Raw genomic sequence first — 18893 nt, forward strand, 5'->3', positions numbered from 1 at the left:
TTTACTTAAACGCCGTCAAATAAGTGATAATTGAGAAAGTATGAAATTGTTGAATGATAGGATTCATTTTGTGTTTTACACTACAACGTATTTTAGAAGCACTGAGAAACAGAACTGGAACTTATCTTGAGAGTTTACTGCTTCTTGTAAATCACCAAGAGCCATTTTTCATATCAGGTCAGCTTCCCATGCTCTCTTATTTTGCCACAGGTCCCAGGGACTCAAGTGGAATTTCAGCTCAGGTTGATCACTCTTGCCACTTCCCAAGACTTCTCCCACCCTTCCAATTACTCTTCTCAATCTGCGGTGTACCCATTCTTCATTCCCATACAGAACTTTATGGCGTGCAAGAGTTTGCTGCTACATGCTATGAGGGGGGAAAGAATATACAAGAGGAAGCTTGTGAAATCTTACAGGCCTTGTCCTTAATTATCTTTGTTGAAAACAATGGCTTTGGAATCCAACCCACTGGAGTTTGAATTCTCACTGGGCTAGAATTAGTTGCATAACCTTGGGAAAGTTACTGAAACTTTCTAAGACTTAGTTTCCTAATAAATAAAGGTCAGATATGTACAATTCCTGGCAAAGAGTGAGCTTCCAACAAGCATGGCCAGTTTCAGATTCCTTTGCTAAACAATTACCAGAATGGTGGGAATAGCTTACGTTCATTGAGTGAATGTTCATTATATGTCAGGCACTGTAATTATTTAAATCCTCACAGCATCTTTGTGTTTGAGTTCTGTTGCAAAAACTAGCACACAGTAGGTTAAGAAACAGAATAACAGCTAGTCACTGGGAGCCAGGATTTAAACACAGGCAGTCTGGCTCCAGAGCTTGTGCTCTAGCCACCATAAAATACTGCCTAATGACATGATGTTGCATGAGCTTTCTGTTCTTTCATTTCTGCTCTTCAACAGTCTCCTTCCTTGCTTATTGCACTTCCTAGCACTGAGGTCTGAATTTGCAGAATGGAGTGGTAACTACCATGAAACATAAGCCCATTTAATTTAGTATTAAATATTATTGTTTGAAGTACTTCAAGGGAACTACCTTAAATCATCTCTTCCAGAAGTATGCAGATGAAATTTTCGAAAATTTTTGGAAAATGCTGCTCTAGAGTTTAGATTCTAGACAAAATTTGACTTTTCTACAGGGCCACCAGTATATATCAGGCTCTTGGTAAACAAAACACTATTCAAAGCTTGGAAAGGAGTGGGTAGGTTAGGGTTCAGCCCCCATTTACCCGTTGGCCATCCCGGTGCCCTATCCAGTAGACTTCTGCTTCTCTATAACTCTAAGCGATGGCCCTGCATTTCTGCATGACTTTTTCTATCAGTTCAGATTAGGTTCAGCTGCAGGTGACACCAAGTCCAAATAATAAGAACTTAAGCTAGAGGTTTGTTTTTCTCATATATATATATATATATATATATACACACACACACACACACACGCATATGTATGTGTGTATATATATGTGTATATATATGTATATATACATATGTGTATGTGTGTGTATACATATAAATCTGGACATTGTCAGTCCAGGGCTTGGGCTGTTGTCACAGTGTTAGGTATCCAGACTCCTAGCCTGTTGGTCCACCATCCTCACGATAACACTGTGATCCAAGATGGCTGCTCAACTTCCAGGCATCGTATATTCCTACCAACAGAAAGCAAGGTGAAGAAAAGCATGTCTCTCTCCTTCATGGACATTTTGAGAAATTGCATTTCCTACTTCTGTCTACCTCCTACTATCTAGAACAGTCTTATGAAAACACCTAGTTGAAGGAAACTTGGAAAACATTCTGGGTAGCCATGTGTCAGAGAGTTTACTACGAAGGAAGAAGGGGATGGTAGGTCATGGGAGATAACTAGTTAATACCAAACTGTGTGCATAATTACCCAGATTGACTTCCTTAGCTCGTACTAGAGTGTTGATTTGAGGGTTACAAATAAATTTCAACTGAGTAGGCATCTGCAAGTACAGAAACACAAGAATAATAAGAATCAATTGTATTTAAAGTGACAAGTATAGGGGTGCCTGGGTGGCTCAGTCGGTTAAGCATCCACCTCTTGATTTCAGCTCAGGTCATGATCTCACATTTAGGAGATTGAACCCTGTGTCAGGCTCTGCACTGACAGCACAGAGCTTGTTTGGGATTCTCTCTCTCCCTCTCTCTCTCAAAATAAATAAACTATATATAAACAAATAAAGTGACAAGTATAGTGATTGACACAGTGTCAATAATAATTCAGAGTTCCTTTCCCTTGCAGGTACATACTATGATATTGACTTGTTAAAATTTTATATGAGTACTGTGGTTCTCTAAGTTAAATATATTAAAAAGCAATGTGCAGATTAAATATGTCATACGTAGTTGAATCATAGAATGTCAGATACAACTTTCTAGCTTATGAGAAAATCAGATTTAGCTTAAATGTTTTAAAATTAGAACATTTTTCCAAAACACAAACAATCCAATTAAAAGATGGCCAGAGGACCAAAATAGACATTTTTCCAAAGGAGATAAAGACATGTCCAACAGACACATGAAAAGATGCTCAACGTCACTCATCAGGGAAATGCAAATCAAAACCACAATGAGGTATCACCTTATGCCTGTCAGAAGGGCTAAAAGTGAAAAAAGGAAAAATAACTGTTGACAAGGTGTGGAGAAAAAGGAACCCTCATACACTGTTGGTGAGAATATAAATTGGGGTAGCCACTGTGGAAAACAGTATGGAAGTTCCTCAAAAATTTAAAAATAAGAACTACCATATGATCCACTACTGGGTTTTTACCCAAAGAAAATGAAGACACTAATTAAAAAAGACATACACACCCCTGTATTTATTTTAACATTATTTACAATAGCCAAGATATAGAACTAACCTAAGTGTCCATCAATAGATAAATGCATAAAGAAGATGTGATACATACACACACACAAAAATACATGGGAATATTATGCAATTATTAAAAAGGCTAGATCAGGCCATTTGCAACAACATGGATGGATCTAGAGGGTGTAATGCTAAGTGAAATAAGTCAGACTGAGAAAGACAAATACGTGATTTCACTCATGTGGAATCTGAAAAAAAAAAATGAATAAACGAATCAGATCTATAAATACAGAGAACAAACTGGTGGTTGCCAGAGGGGAAGAGGGTAGAAGATGGGCAAAATGGGTGAAGGGGAGTGGTAGATACAGGCTTCCAGTTACGGAATGAACAAGTCAAAGGAATAAAAGGCACAGCATAAGGAATATAGTCAATGATATTGTAGTAGCATTGTGTGATGATAGATGGTAGTTATGCTTGTAGTGATAGTAAGATGTATAAACTTGTTAAATCACTGTGTTGTATACCTGAAACTAACGTAACATTGCACATTAATTATACTTAAATTAAAAATTTTAAAAAATAAACTTACAACACTTTTGTCAATACTAAATCCACCATAAGCTCAAAGACTGACTACACGTAATTAAAAGGGATTTGTACTTCCCGGAATTTCACATAGATATCAAATAAAAGATTTTAAAAGGAAAAAGATTCATTTTTAATGTGAAAATGTTAAAGAATTCCAGTTTTGCTTATAAGTGTTTTTTTAATTGGAAACTTCAAATGGAAAATCTTCATATTTCTGATAAATCTAACAATTAGATTTGGATTGAAAAGGACAATACTTGTAAATGTCATTCAAAAGTCAGAGTGGTACAGTCAGTTAAACTTCTGACTTCGACGCAGGTCATGATCTCATCATCCATGAGTTCAAGCCCCACAGCTCTGCTAACAGCTCAGAGCCTGATTTGGATTCTGTGTCTCCCTCTCTGCCCCTCCCCCCACTCACTCTCTCTCTGTCTCTCAAAAATGAATAAAAAAATTTTTTCTTTAATCAGAAATGTAACTGGGTTTTTAAAACAATGAATATGTTAATTAAATCTTGTTTAATAATATTGAGTGTATAAAGCTCCTGAAACTGACCAAAGACCTCTTCTTTATAAAAATAATACTGTTTCTTATTGACAAATACTGAATGCTTTCTATGATTGTAGCACATTGTGAGGCATTTTTGGGGAAATGCAAAAAAGACATGAATCTTATACTCAGGAGAGCTTGTCTAGTTACAAAGGTAAAAGATGCTACAATAATACTTAGTTTGATAGTGATTTACAGTTTGTAATTTACATTCCTTTTTTCTTCTTTTTTTTTTTTTTTTTTTAAAGAGAGAACATGCACATGCGCAAGCAGGGGAAAGGGGTAGAGAGACAGAGAAAATCTCAAGCAGCCTCCACACTCAGCAGGGAGCCCGACCCACAGCTTGATCCCATGACCCTGGGATCATGACCTGATTTGAAACCAACAGTCGGATGCTCATTCAACTGAGCCACCCAGGCACCCCTGTAATTTACATTCATATGTGGGGCATAACCTCAGTCCTCTGAGGTAGGATAGGTAGTATATAATTCATTTGCAAAAGAAGAAATTTAGACTTAAGTCGTAATAGTAAGTGATAAAATGTCAGCTGGAATTAGAACGTAGTTTTTCAGATGGGTAGGCCAGTTTTCTGAACAAGTTTAAGGCGAATTTTTGGAAAGGCCTCTGCTTTTTCCAAAATAATAAAATTCATGAGCTGAGTGCCATAGGAGTATTACGAGAGCAGTAGGTGTTAGGAAGTGAGCTTTGAGTGGATAGCATTTACATGGACAGTGAAGAGGAAAAATGTAGATGGTGGGAGCATGGAAGCAATAACTCATCAGTGGTATAATGGAGAGGTGGAGAACAAGAACCCTGGAATTTGCTGACTTATAGAGAAGTACTGATTCTCTCCAACTGACCTTAATAGGACTCTTGCTCCTTCATCTACCCCACCCCCAATAGTGCAATGGGACTAGACGAGAGAGTTCTCTCCCAGGCCAATGAGATGAGTTACCACTGATTTCAGCCCAGCAGGTTGCATGTGGAAATAAAGTAGCTGCCCCCCCCAACTCCAAACCAAAGCGCTCACCTCTCCCTTATGGGTATGGCCGCTCACTGCTCTCAGGCTGCATTTGTGACAGTTTTAGAGAAGAAATGGATGGGGTTCCTCAGGTGTAAGATAGAGTAGGCTCAGTAGGCTACTCAGTAGGTTAAGTGGCTCAGTAGGTTAAGTGTCCAACTGTTGATTTAGACTCAGGTCATGATCTCACAGTTCGTGAGATCGAGCCCCGAGTTGGCCTCTGTGCTGACAGCATGGAGCCTGCTTGGGATTTTCTCCCTCCCTCTACCTCTCTCTCTGCCCTCCCCCACTTGTACCCTCTCTCTCTCAAAATAAACTTAAAAAAAAAAAAAAAAAGATACAGAGGGGCCGGTACCGTGACTACATCTATTTCTGCCACTACAATAGTGACATGGGTAACTGGCAATGGTCCACACACGTAAATACAGAATTACAGACTGTTGATAGCTGAAGGAGGGATGTTTTTTGAACTACTCATCAACACCAGTGGAACTAACAGATTCGAGGGTCACAGTCCCATTCTTTTGTATGAAAGCGCTCAATTTTCTGACCCTCGTTCTTCCAGGCAGGGGCAACTTATAGAATCATGTTTTTATTTCTAAAAGGCTTCTCCGCCTAGTTGTCCTGTCTGGGTTCCTTCAGGGTGCTATAACAAAGTACCACAGCCTGAGTAGTTTATAAGGCACAGAAATTTATTCCTCACAGTTCCAGAGTCTGGGAAGTCAAGATCCAGCCTTCAGTATGGTCGTGTTCTAGTGAGGGCCTTCTTTCTGGTACATAGCTGGCACGTTGCTGTGCCCTCACTAGCAGAAGGGGTAAGAGATTTCTGGGGGGCAGGAGGGAGTATCTTTTACAACAGCACTAATCTCTTTCATGAGACCTCTGCCCTCATGACTTAATTTCCTCCCAAAGGCCTCACACTTCCTAACACCATCACATTAGGCGTTAGGATTTCGGCAGATGAGTTTGTGGGGGACGTAAACATTCAGACCATAGCATGCCCTTCTTCACCTGTTAACATTTTTCCATTCTTCAAGATCCAACTGTGAGTTTTCCTATAAGGCCTTTGATGTCATCAGTCAAAATTAATTGCCCCCTCCTCCGAAACCCCAGAGTACCTTGTAAACAACCAACTATCATATCAGTCTGACTCATAACTACGATTAATTGAGTGCCTATTACATGGCTAATGTGTACCAGGTCATTTACATACGTTATGTAATTTAGCCTCACTGTGGTATATCTCCATTTTATACTTGAGACAACTGGCATTTGAAAATATTAAGTAATTTGCTTAAAGTCATTTGGGGTAGTCATATGTTGGTTTGTAATGTGCCAATAAAACACTCAAGTTGGTTTGTAACAGTGTAACAAGAACTCCCATGATGAGGTCTTTGAAATGGAGACTGTCTAGGAAGGCTTCAAAAGGTCAAGGAGGCTGTACGGAAGTGGTTAAGAGGGCAGACTCTGGAGTAGGACCTCTGAGTGTGTATCCTGACTTCAGCATTCACTGTAGCCTTGGGCTAATTTCCCTCCATCTCTGCTTAGGTATTGCCTGTGCCTCTTAGGGTTCTTGAAATGATTATATGAGAGATAATTATGTGCAGTGTTTGGCACTGTCCTGCGAACACAGTAAACATCCAGTAAACATTAGCAATTATCATTATCACCATCTTCTTTATCATCCTCCTCATCATTAAATGTTAAATGTACCAAGCAAGATGTGTGGTAAGAGCTCCAGAATTTTACTAACAAAATCTGGGTTCATATCCCAGGAATGCGTCTTCAGAAGGCATGTCTTCAACAGGTGTCTAACACTGTCAATTCCAGTTTCTTAATTTCCAAAATGGAGAAAAACATATTAGGGTTGTTTTGAGCATTAAGTGAGAAATCATGTTCAAATCATGTTCAAAAATACTTGGTGAAACTGTTAAGCGTTTTTGCAACAATAGTATTTATTATGAACTGATCTGTAAATATTTTGAGCATTTTATACACTGCTTGCACCACTTAAGTTTTAAAAACTACTAAATCCAGAAGTGTATGGCTAATGATGAAAAGTTGGAGATCTTCACTAATACCTGTTTTTCTTCTCACATAAAGCGATGTTAGTGAGCAGGTGTTAATTCGCTTGTATATGAAATGGTGACCATCTTGCTTAAACTGTGACAGTTCAGTTTTGTTTTTGTTTTTGTTTTTGTTTTTAAGTAAGCATACCATAGGGCTTGAACTCACAATCCTAAGATGAAGAGTCATACACTCTACTGACTGAACCAGCCAGGCACCCCTGTGACAATTCATTCCTAAAGTACTTAGAACATACTTATTATGGATTGAATTGTGTTCCCCAGAAGGATACATTGAAGTCTTAATCCCCAGCACCTCAGAATGTGACCTTATTTGGAAATAGGACCCTTACAGGTGTGATTAGTTAAGACAAGGTAGGACTAAGGTGGGCCTTTAATCCAATATGATTGGTATCCTTATGAGAGAAACAGAAATACAGACATAGAGGGACGAACGAACGCAATGTGATGACAGAGGCAGAGATTGAAGTGTTACAGCTACAAGCCAGGGAACACTGCCAGAAAAACACCAGAAGCTAGGAAGAGGCAAAGTGATTCCTTCTTACAGGTTTCAGAGGGACCATGGCCCTGCTGACACTTTGTTTTTGACTTCTAGCCTCTGGAACTGTCAGATAATAAATTTCTCATTTTTTAAGTCACCCAGATTGTGGTACCTGGTTACAGTGGCCCTACGAAACCAGTACAATACTTTATGAATCCCTTTTAAGAATGTCAGATGAATTTAATTTTTAAAAAAATCAGACTTATTTTGGGGAACTCAAAAAATTCATAAAAAACTGAAATATAATAAAATACCGTCTTGGACCAATGGTCTACATGAATCCAGAATTCTGTGACAGGCAATGAAAAAGAAAGCGAACACATGGATTTTTCAGTCATATATATTTGGCTTCAAATTCTTGCCAAGCCACTGAATAGCTGTGTGAATTTAAGTTATTTAACACTTGCTCAATTTCCTCATTTTAAAAATGGGATCATCGTGCCTATGTCACAGGGTTGCCTATGATAGTGTCGTTGAGAAGCATTTGTCCAGCATCTGGAATGAGCAGGCAGTTAGCCAGTGTTCTCTCTGAGGAGATGCCAGCGGATTTTCTATACAGCACCATGGTGATTGCACTTTAACTCATTCTCAGATTAAGAAATGCAAGTAATCCTGGGACGCCTGGGTGGCTAAGTTGGTTGAGGGTCTGCCTTTGGCTCAGGTTATGATCCCATGGTTCATGAGTTCAATCCCAAGGTCGGGCTCTCTGCTGTCCGCGAGGAGCCTGTTTCAGATCCTCTGTCCCCCTTTCTCTCTGCTCCTCCCCCACCCCCTCTCTCAAAAATAAATAAAGGGGCCTCTGGGTGGCTCAGTCAGTTAAGTGTCCAACTTTGGCTCAGGTCATGATCTCATGGTCCATGGGTTTGAGCTCCACGTCAGGCTCTGTGATGACAGCTCAGTGCCTGAAGCCTGCTTCAGATTCTGTGTCTCCCTCTCTCTCTGCCCCTCCCCAACTCGCTCGCTCTGTCAAAAATAAACATTAAAAAAAATTAATTTAAAAAAAAGAAATGCAAGTAATCCTAAATTTCCCATTAGTAACCCACTAGAAATATTTCATTCAGGAATCAAGATTTTCCTTATGAGTATGAAGCAGAATACTAATCTTGTGATACTTACCAGTATTCATGCAGACCCTCTCTCTTTCCTTAACATTTTCTCCTGTCTTCTTGGTCTTTTCTAAGCAGCAGCTAGGCTCCTTTATTTGTACTCAGGAAAGGAATGTGGCTGCGAGGGAGTTGGGGGTATTCTCTTCTGACTTTTGAGTTTTCAAAGCAGGCCTAGAGATAAAAAGAAGATACTGATGAATAGACAAAGAGTGGGGAGATTGCATCAGTAAGAACACAGCTTCCTGTCTCTCTTCCACAGTCTGTACCCTGGCAAGCAAGAATCCGCAGGCTTGAAAGGAATTTCAAGAGATGAGGCGTGTTGCTGGAGTCCAAGAGAAAAGTGCTGTCCCTGCCGAGTGACAGGTGTAGCTCCATGTCCCTGGGCTTACCTCTGGGGCGGGCTCTGTGCCCTCTGCAGTCCCGAGGAAGCAGAATGAGTCCCACAGGCCCAAGGATGGAGACAGGTAGAGGAGAAAAACCCTGCTCAAAAGAGGCACAAAATAGGAAAGGGAAGTCTCCAGAGAAACCCTCTTGGACTAATTCGACGTGGCCAGATGGGTATTGATGTCTTAAGTGACTGAGGGGACAGATGACACTAAGGACAGATGAGCTCTCATCTCGGTATCTTGGCTTTATGCAAATAGTAGAGAAAAAGAGGGAAAGATACTGAATAGACCAAGACAAAATTTTTGCCAGCCTGGTAAAATGATGCCTTGAACTGGAAATCCAGTTGAATTGTAAAAATTAAGTTACGTTTCTCGCACTTACGAGTTTGTCGATGAAGATTCTGGCCTAATGGACCTGATTTATAGAGCTGGCCTATACAGCTCAATTTTACTCAATTAATGTTTATTGAGTGCCAATGGAGCCAGGCAGTGGCCATGGGATGTCTATGGCTCAGTACAAGGTAGGTACAAAAAAAAATTGCAGTTCAAATAAACATTACCAAAATGGAAGTAAGTACACAGGATCAGAGACTGAAAGTGTTTAAGCTATATGTTGGTACAGGAAACATCTCCTTGGGGAAATTATGTTTAAACTGGAACATGAAATATAAGAAGGAATACACTCAAGGCAAAATGAAATCGAGAGAAAAGCGGTAGAGGGAAGAGCTGTTTCAGGATTGAAAGTGAAATCCGGCACAGCCAGTGAATAGTGGGCATACGAAAGAGTAGCCTTGGACTTGAAGAAGTTTTGTTTTTATTGCATTATTTCTTTGCGAGGTAAGTTGACTGGAAAATAAGGTAAGGTCGCACACTTAGGTCTAAAACAAGAGGGAAAGTCTAGCCACTATTTAAAATAGCATTCTATCACGATGTGCCAACTGAGTTTGTGATGACTGATAGCTTTAGAGTAAAAATGTTTCACTCCTACACCTTGTGCCTATTTCTAGACATTATCTGTAGCTTTATATTATGTCTAGATGGGAGTTCTCTGAAGGTTTTAGAGACTATGCTCTTGTAATTATGTCACTATCTTTCACAACATTCTATGGTGTTTACAAGTATAAATGAATTCAGAACTTTAAACCACTTCCATTGGAATTCATTACATTTCAAATGTTTTTTTAAACTTTTTTTTTTTTTTTGAGGGGGGGACACAAGTGAGCAAGGGACAGAGAGAGAGAGGGAGAGAGAGAAATAATCCCACAAGGGGCAGGGAGAGAGAAAGAAGCAGGGCTTGTGCTCACCTGAAGCGGGGCTCAAGTTCACCTGAAGCAAACTCAAGCTCACCCAATGTGGGCCTCAAACTCACAGTCAGAAGCTTAACCAACGGAGCCACCCAGGCGCCCCTCAAATGTTTCTTTTGATCAGAATATAGTAAGTTGTGTATACTTCTGGGTCGGCAGTCACCATCAGCACATTTATTGTGTCATATCTGTGTGGGTTAGAAATTTCAAGCTTAAAATGCATTCTTGCATTAAACTAATATTATAAACAGTGACTTACACCAGGATATGCCTCCTGTAATAATGGCGAATTACATTTTTCTGCATGGGACTTTTGATTTGGCTCACCTGTTATTGTTTCACACAGCATCCATCCTCTTTCTGTTTCTGTTACTTCTATTCATTTCCCCTCCGCACTGCACAAAGTGTCAGTTTACCAAGCCCCATCTGAATCTCACCAGTCCCACCAAACCCCCTTCCTAGTTTAGGCTGTTACCATTTCTCACATTGACTAATGCCTCTGAACTGCCTGCATGCTTTCTCCCACCAACTGTCCTTCACCCTCCTGCCAAAGTTTCAGATCTTGTTGCCGTCCCTCTCCCCTTCAAACCCTTCGTGGTTTCCCCTCACCTAGAGCAGTTGTCTCGAAGCTTCACTGACCCCAGGAAAACAGGTTTGAGCATTCATCCCCAATACAGTCAAATTCATTCATTCATTCATTGTAAGCTCTACACCCAACATGGTGCTTGAACTCATGACCCTGAGACAAAGAGTCCCATGCTCTACTGACGAGCTAGCCAGGTGCCCCCCAGCCAAATGTATTGTTTAATAATTTGTATATCTGTGTCACTGTATTAACAGTAGGTGTCACATAAATTACCTTTTAAGAAGAATTTTTGAAGATAGAAACTAAACTACGTACAAATAAAAACGGTAACATCTTCCACACTGTAGTGTACTATATTGAACATAACTCATTTTGTACACGTCTATCTTATGTTCTTCCCTTTAACTCCTACCAACTCACACACACATGCGCTCCTACCTGCTGGCCTCAATATACCACGTAGAATTCTTTCAACGTGCTACATGCACTCCTGACTCTGTATCTTTGCACAGATTATTGCTTCCGCCGGGAAATCCCTGTGTGCTCCCTTTCTCCCTAGCCTTTTCTTTGAGGAACTCCTACTCATCCTTCAGGGGCTCGTTTACATTACTGTCTTCCAGGATACCTTCCTTGATCCTATTAGGTGAGGTCAGACTCTTTGCTCTGTCTTCTCTAGCACCTGGGCATCCCTTGTATTGCCCATGTCCCTGACTGGCTCTTTAAGCTCCTTGAGGATAAGGACCAGGGATTCCATCTGGATGTCAACTTCGCCTAGCATATTGCTCATATTGGTGGAAAGCAAGCTGGTCAAAAAGGTGGTCTTGTAACATTTTCTGCGTCTTTAAGAATTGTTACCTATTTTGCCTTTTAGCTCCAGGAGAAGGATTGTACTTTTTAAAAATGTGTATTTAATTATTAGAGAAAGAGAGGACATGCTCACGTGTGTCTGTGCGTGTGAGAGAGGGAGAGGGGCAGAGAGAGATGGAGAGAGAGAATCCCAAGCAGGCTTGGTGCTGTCCGTATGGAGCCTGACGTGGGAACTGAACTGTGAGATCCTGACCTAAGCCAAAACCAAGAGTTGGATGCCTAATGGACAGAGCCACCCAGGTGCCCTGGATTGTTTTTTTTTTTTTTAATTTGTTTTTAATGTTTATTCACTTTTTTTGAAAGACAGAGACAGAGCATGAGTGAGGGAGGGCGGGAGGGCGAGGGGGACACAGAATCTGAAGCAGGTTCCAGACTCTGAGCTGTCAGCACAGAGCCCGACGCGGGGCTCAGACCCTCGAACCCTGAGATCATGACCTGAGCCGAAGTCGGACACTCAACCGACTGAGCCACCCAGGCGCCTCCGGATTGTTCTTTTTTTATACTAATTTACTTTCATCTAATTGTAACCGCTCTGCACTATTCATCACTTCAAAAATTTGATATCCAATAATTGGTAAACTGTAGAAAGGTATGCATGATATTAGATTACAGAAAAATAACACTTATGTTTTATATAGAAGAATCTTAGAGAATATAATCTCAGGTATTAATAAACATTTTATTTTGAAAATAGGCTTGTATTATTAAAACACTTCCTGCTCATTACAGAAAAATCAGAAACCACAAATAAACTAAATTAAAAAAAAAGAGAAGTAAAATTTCATCATCCTAGAAACAACTGCCTTGTGGGAGAGAATGGGAGGAGAGGAGAAATGTATAGGAATTGATTAGTGACTGACTAGGAAAAGGGTAGTCTTGACAAGATTTTGGGAGGGAGACATAAAAGGTCAAACATATTTAAGCCATATGCTGATACATATAAGGTAAAACTAGGAGGGCTAGTTTGAAATAAATGAAGAGTTTTTTTTGAAGTAGCTAAACCAGTATTCTCCTATCTCAGATCAAAGCACAATTCATCCCTTCGGTTTGCTAGTTCCCAGGGTCCCTGGGTGGCTCAGGTGGTTAAGCATCTGACTCTTGATTGCGGCTCAGGTCATGATCTCGTAGTCATGAGATGGAGCTCCACATCAGGCTCTATGCTGAGCTTGCAGCCTGCTTGGGATTCTCTCCCCGCCGCCCCCCGCCCTTCCCCACTTGTGTGCACTCTCCCCCCTCTCAAAATAAATAGATAATAAACATTAAAAAATATTTAATTTACCCCAAATCTCAATAAATGAAGCATGCATTCCCAAGCCTTTATTTCCAGTGCCATTTTCTTCTGATACTCTATTGCAGCCCCGTTACGCTCCTCAGGCTCCCCCCAGATTTGTCCCTAACATCCTCTTGACTTTACATCTATGCACAAGTTATTTATTATCATGAATGCCACCAATCGTGGTCTGACAAAATATGCTCCCCTTTCAAAGCTCATCCAGAATGGGGCGCCTGGGTGGCGCAGTCGGTTAAGCCTCCGACTTCAGCCAGGTCACGATCTCGCGGTCCGTGAGTTCGAGCCCCGCGTCGGGCTCTGGGCTGATGGCTCAGAGCCTGGAGCCTGTTTCCGATTCTGTGTCTCCCTCTCTCTCTGCCCCTCCCCCGTTCATGCTCTGTCTCTCTCTGTCCCAAAAATAAATAAACCTTGAAAAAAAAAAAATTTTTAAAAAAAAAAAAAAAAAAAAAAAAAAAAAAAAAAGCTCATCCAGAATATTTTCTTCTTCGTGGAGTCTTCACAACCAACCCCTATCACCCTCCTACGAGGACTCTCTTCTCCTTGACCCTCCATAGCACTGTGTATTTTGTTAATGGCCTCTACGTTCTGGTAGTGTGGAAAGGGGGCAGAGCAGTGAATTTGCAAGATGTGCCACACTTTGTAAACTTAAGAGCACCGTGCAAATCTATGATGTTACTATTGTTTCATCCTCAGAGCCAGTTTATATAAGCGCCTTTAGGGCAGAGACTCTATCTTATGCAACTTTTCGTCCCCGCTTCCTAGCATGATGCCTAGCACATAGTTATTTAATTAATACTTGTTCAGTAGCACATAACAATTCTTTTCTGCCTTTCCCTAGTACTCATTCTTCAGGAGTGGCCTTGGGTCATAAGGAAATGCTTCTTGTCTTTATGAACCCATTATCCACAAATTTTACAAAAGATTCTGTGATCATGAGTACTAAGAAATGCACCTTCCGCACTGGGTTTGTGTGCAGGTGCAGGTGTATAAAGTTGTTTATTTCCAGACATAACACTTTTGATGGGAAGATAATGACGAATTTTCCTGGGCCCTTTCGGTTTAAACCAGTGTACAGATTTGTGTTGGCATGGGTGAGGGATCCCGATGTAAGGCCTTCTGTAAAGCCCTCAGAATACAGGCAGAGCTGGCCAGACTAGAGAGAGGTAGCAGACACTGGTTCTGGGGGCAGCACCTTCCCGATACCTGCACTTGCTTTGCTGTATCTGCTACATGTTCCCTTATACCTCAGATCGTGTTTCGTAGCACCATCAGAAGGATTTTCCCGGCCTTTAGTTGTCACAGAAGGCAGGGAGTTTCTTCCATGCTGGCATTTCGGATTATCTTGTCCCTTAAGACCTTTAAGGACAGGTGGAGTCCAGCATAAAATGAAAATGCTTGGATCTCTCAGTCTACCAGCTATTTCTAGACCATATTGGACTACCAAACAACATAGATTTAAAAAAAAAACATTTTTTGGGGCGCCTGGGTGGCGCAGTCGGTTAAGCATCCGACTTCAGCCAGGTCACGATCTCGCGGTCCGGGAGTTCGAGCCCCGCATCAGGCTCTGGGCTGATGGCTCAGAGCCTGGAGCCTGTTTCCGATTCTGTGTCTCCCTCTCTCTCTGCCCCTCCCCCGTTCATGCTCTGTCTCTCTCTGTCGCAAAAATAAATAAATGTTGAAAAAAAAATTTAAAAAAAAAAAATTTTTTAAGTTTATTTATTTATTTTGAGAGACAGAGAGTACAAGTAGGGTAGTGGCAGAGAGGGAGGGAGAGAGAATTCCAAGCAGGCTCCACACAATCAGTGCAGAGCTGGAAGCAGGATTCAAACTCACGAACTGTGAGATCATGACCTGAGCCGAGATCAAGAGTCGGTTGCTTAAATGACTGAACCACCCAGGCGCCCCATAAGTTTTTATTTTTAAAATGTGAGTTCTCAGGGAGGAGAGTTTGAGATAAATCATCACTAGATACAGAATTACACTGTTAGATTTATTCGTCAGAAAACTTCCTTCATAGATGTGCATTCATTCATGCATATGTACTTACAGAAATGTGTTTGCTTCTGCAGAGACCATTCCTTTAGATCAGCACACATTTACCATAGTCTTATTTTGTGCCAGACTCCCTTCCCTCTCAGCTCCTGAGGATAAAGAGTTGAATGAATTGAAGCCCTTGTCCTATAGAACTTAGATACACCTTGTAATATGCTCAGGAGCTCACAGTGATTTGGAAAAATAATTGCAATTCACCATGAAATGTAAGATTATAGCTGCAAAGTACGACAGCAGCTCAGAGGAAAGCGACATCATCTTAGTCTAAGAGAACCAAGGAAAGCTTCACAAAGATGGCGAGAATTTTGAAGGGTAGTCAGGGGGTCAACAGGCAAATGCTGGAGGTGAGGGCATTCTAGGATCGGGAAACAGTCTATATAATTGCACGGGGGTTTAAAGTTGCATGGCAAGTTTGAGGTGCTACGGTAAGTAATGTCTGAGTGCCTCAGGGGGTGTGCAAGGTGAACAACCGGAATACCAGGTAATACATTAGAATTTCTGCAAAGAGAAATATAAATTAAATGTAATTAATTAATATATTAGTAATATATTAGAATATATTAATAATATACTAGTAATACATTAGAATTTCTGCGAAGAGAAATATAAATTAAATCTCTACTGAGATGCCATTTCTCTGTCAGATTAGCAAAAATCCAAAACTTATACACACCCTTGATGAGGTTGTGTGGAAACAGGTGCACTTGGCACTGCGGGTGGGGGTGTAAATTAGTACAGCTTCTAATTACAAAATTACAAACACACATAGCTTTTGACCCAGTAATCCTCCTGGTAATTTTATGATAATATTTTACATATTACGTATCTATATCTATATCTAAATAAACACATAATACACACACTCGCGAAATGGCATGTAGAGTATAGGTGTTTCCTTGTTGCATCGTTTGTAATACTTTTTTCTTTATTTTTTTTTAATATTTTTTTAACGTTTATTTATTTTTGAGACAGAGACAGAGCATGAACAGGGGAGGAGCAGAGAGAGAGGGAGACACAGAATCTGAAACAGGCTCCAGGCTCTGAGCTGTCAGCCCAGAGCCCGACACAGGGCTTGAACTCACAGACCGTGAGATCATGACCTGAGCCGAAGTCAGACGCTTAACCAACCGAGCCACCCAGGCACCCCCGTTTGTAATACTTTTGTGATTCATCCATGTTATTGCACATACTGACTTCATTCCTTGCTGAGTTGCATTTCATTATATACGTATGTTTATCCATTTACCAATTAATGAGCATGCACCTTATCCCAAATCTTGGCTATTACAAATAGACATTTGCCCACTGAAGTTTCCGGTGTTTTCATTCCTCTTGAACAAATGTGTAGGGGTGGAACTGCTGGGTTGAATAGTAATATATGTTTAAGTTTATAAGAACCCCCTGAACTGTACTTCTAAAATAGCAGTATCATTTTGCATCCCCACCAGCAATTTATGAGAGTTCCACTTGCTCTATATCACCATTTGTTATTGCCATCCCACGTAGGCCCACTTAGACATTCTAGTAGCTGTGAAGAACTATCTCATTGTGTTTAATTTGCTTTTCCTTAGCGACGAACGGTGTTGAATATCTTTTTGTGTGCTTATTTGCCACCCATATTTCTTCCTGCGTGATGTGTCCAAATCTCTTGCCTCTTCATTGGATTGTTTGTCTCCTTATTGGGTTCCAGGTGTTCTCTATATATTTAGGATGCAAGTCTTTTATCAGACATATATTTTAGAAGCGTTTTCTCCCAGTCTGTGACTTTTCTTTTCCTATTCATAGTAGTACCTTTCAGAGACCACAAGTTTTTACTTAAGTCTAATTTATTAATTTTGTTTTTTAGGGTTCATGCTTATTGTTTCCTAAGAAATCTTTATCCAAAGCAAGGTCGTAAAGATATTCTTCTATGCTTTCTTCTAAAAGTTTTATAGTTTTAGCTCTAATATTTAGGTCTATCATCCTTTTGGAGTCAAATATGTGTACATTGTGTATATATTAATCTTCAATAAAAATTAAACAACAAAAAAAGTTCCGGCTATGCCGTCCTTTATTTTGATGAGACTTTTAGTATTACTCCACCTAGTGGTTACTTAAAAACTCACACCTTTAATCTGTTAGTTCGTATAATGACGTTTTAAATATAAATACAAAGCAGAGTTTTTTGTTTTTGTTTTTTCAAAATAAGTGTTTTGAAAACATATTTCTGGAAATAATCATTTAATTTTATTTTGAAATAGATATAAACAGAAGCGCCTGGGTGGCTCAGTCGGTTGAGCATCTGATTCTTGGTTTCAGCTCAGATCATGATCCCAGGGTTGTGGGATCAAGCCCCACATCCGGCTCTGCACTGAGCATGGAGCCTACATAGGATTCTTTTTCTCTCCCTCTGCCCCTGTCCCCTGCTTGTGCGTTCTCTCTCTATGAAAATAAAAAAATAAAAGTAAAGTAAATAGATATAAATATGTCACCTATAAAAAGTCTCTTATCTCTACACACTTGGAAAACTTGGGAACAGATTTTTCTAAGTTATTTTAACTACTTCCACTTTAAAATGAGGCATGCCCACGGGATTCAAGCACTTTTTTTTTTTTTAATTTGAAAGTACAGCATTTTCCACTTACTTGTCAAGAACAGTGAATTGATATTAGGGAAGGTGAATTTTTACTAATGATTTTTCAATAAAAACTTCTGAGTAAGTGGATCAAATTGAAAAATGAATATCTGCATTGAAAAATGTATCTATCATTGAAAAATGAATCTACATATCTTTGTGACCTACTGTTTTTTAAATAACCAAGTGTCAAAATAAGCTTATTCTCAGCTTTTGGGTTGCTATATCAAACTGATAATCCAAGATTTTAATTTTTTTAAAAATGTATTTATTTTTGAGAGACAGGGAGAGACAGAGCACAGACAGGGGAGGGGCAGAGACAGAGAGAGACAGAATCTGAAGCAGGCTCCAGGCTCTGAGCTGTCAGCACAGAGCCCGACGTGGGGCTCAAACTCACGTACCGTGAGATCATGACCTGAGCCGAAGTTGGACGCTTAACTGACTGAGCCACCCAGGCGCCCGGATAATCCAAAAATTTAAAAGTTGATTGTGCATATTCATTTGGCACTCACCAAAAACATAATTCATAGTAAGAGCCTTGGTGGCTCAGTTGGTCAAGCGTTTGACTTCAGCTCAGGTCATGATCTCATAGTTGGTGGGGTCAAGCCCCATGTGTGGCTCTGTGCTGATGACAGCTCAGAGCCTGGAGCCTGCTTCAGATTCTGTGTCTCCCTCTTTCTCTGCCCCTCTCCCGCTCATGCTCTGTTTCTCTCTGCCTCTCAAAAATAAATAAAAAACATTAAATTTTAAAAACTTAATAAAAAAATAGTAAGAGCAAAAAGGATTTTCGTACCATTAATAAAATAAAATAGGGGCGCCTGGGTGGCTCAGCCAGTTAAGTGCCTGACTTTGGCTCAGGTCATGATCTCATGGTTCGTGAGTTCCAGCCTGCATGGGGCCCTGTGCTGACAGCTCGGAGCCTGGAGCCTGCTTCAGATTCTTGCCTCCCTCTCTCTCTGTTCCTCCCCTGCTCGCACTTTCTCTCTCTCTCTCAAAGATACATCAAGATTAAAAAAATTAAAAATAAAATAAAATGTTTTTAAAGTATTCCTAT

At 40.3% G+C, this 18893-nt stretch overlaps 1 protein-coding gene and 1 long non-coding RNA gene across 2 annotated transcripts in view; one reads left to right on the forward strand and one right to left on the reverse strand.

The window, feature by feature from the left end:
• Positions 1–18893, forward strand: part of TTPA (alpha tocopherol transfer protein) — a 66666-nt gene that overhangs the window by 855 nt on the left and 46918 nt on the right. The window lies entirely within an intron of this gene.
• Positions 42–9228, reverse strand: LOC147572091 (uncharacterized). The gene is made up of 2 exons (XR_015246583.1): positions 8750–9228; positions 42–367 (listed from the first exon to the last, which is right to left on the reverse strand). It is a non-coding gene; the product is annotated as an uncharacterized LOC147572091 (long non-coding RNA).

The sequence above is a fragment of the Puma concolor genome, chromosome F2 (genome assembly GCF_028749965.1).
Source record: "Puma concolor isolate L17-30 chromosome F2, mPumCon1.1.hap2, whole genome shotgun sequence".
Taxonomy (NCBI): domain Eukaryota; kingdom Metazoa; phylum Chordata; class Mammalia; order Carnivora; family Felidae; genus Puma; species Puma concolor.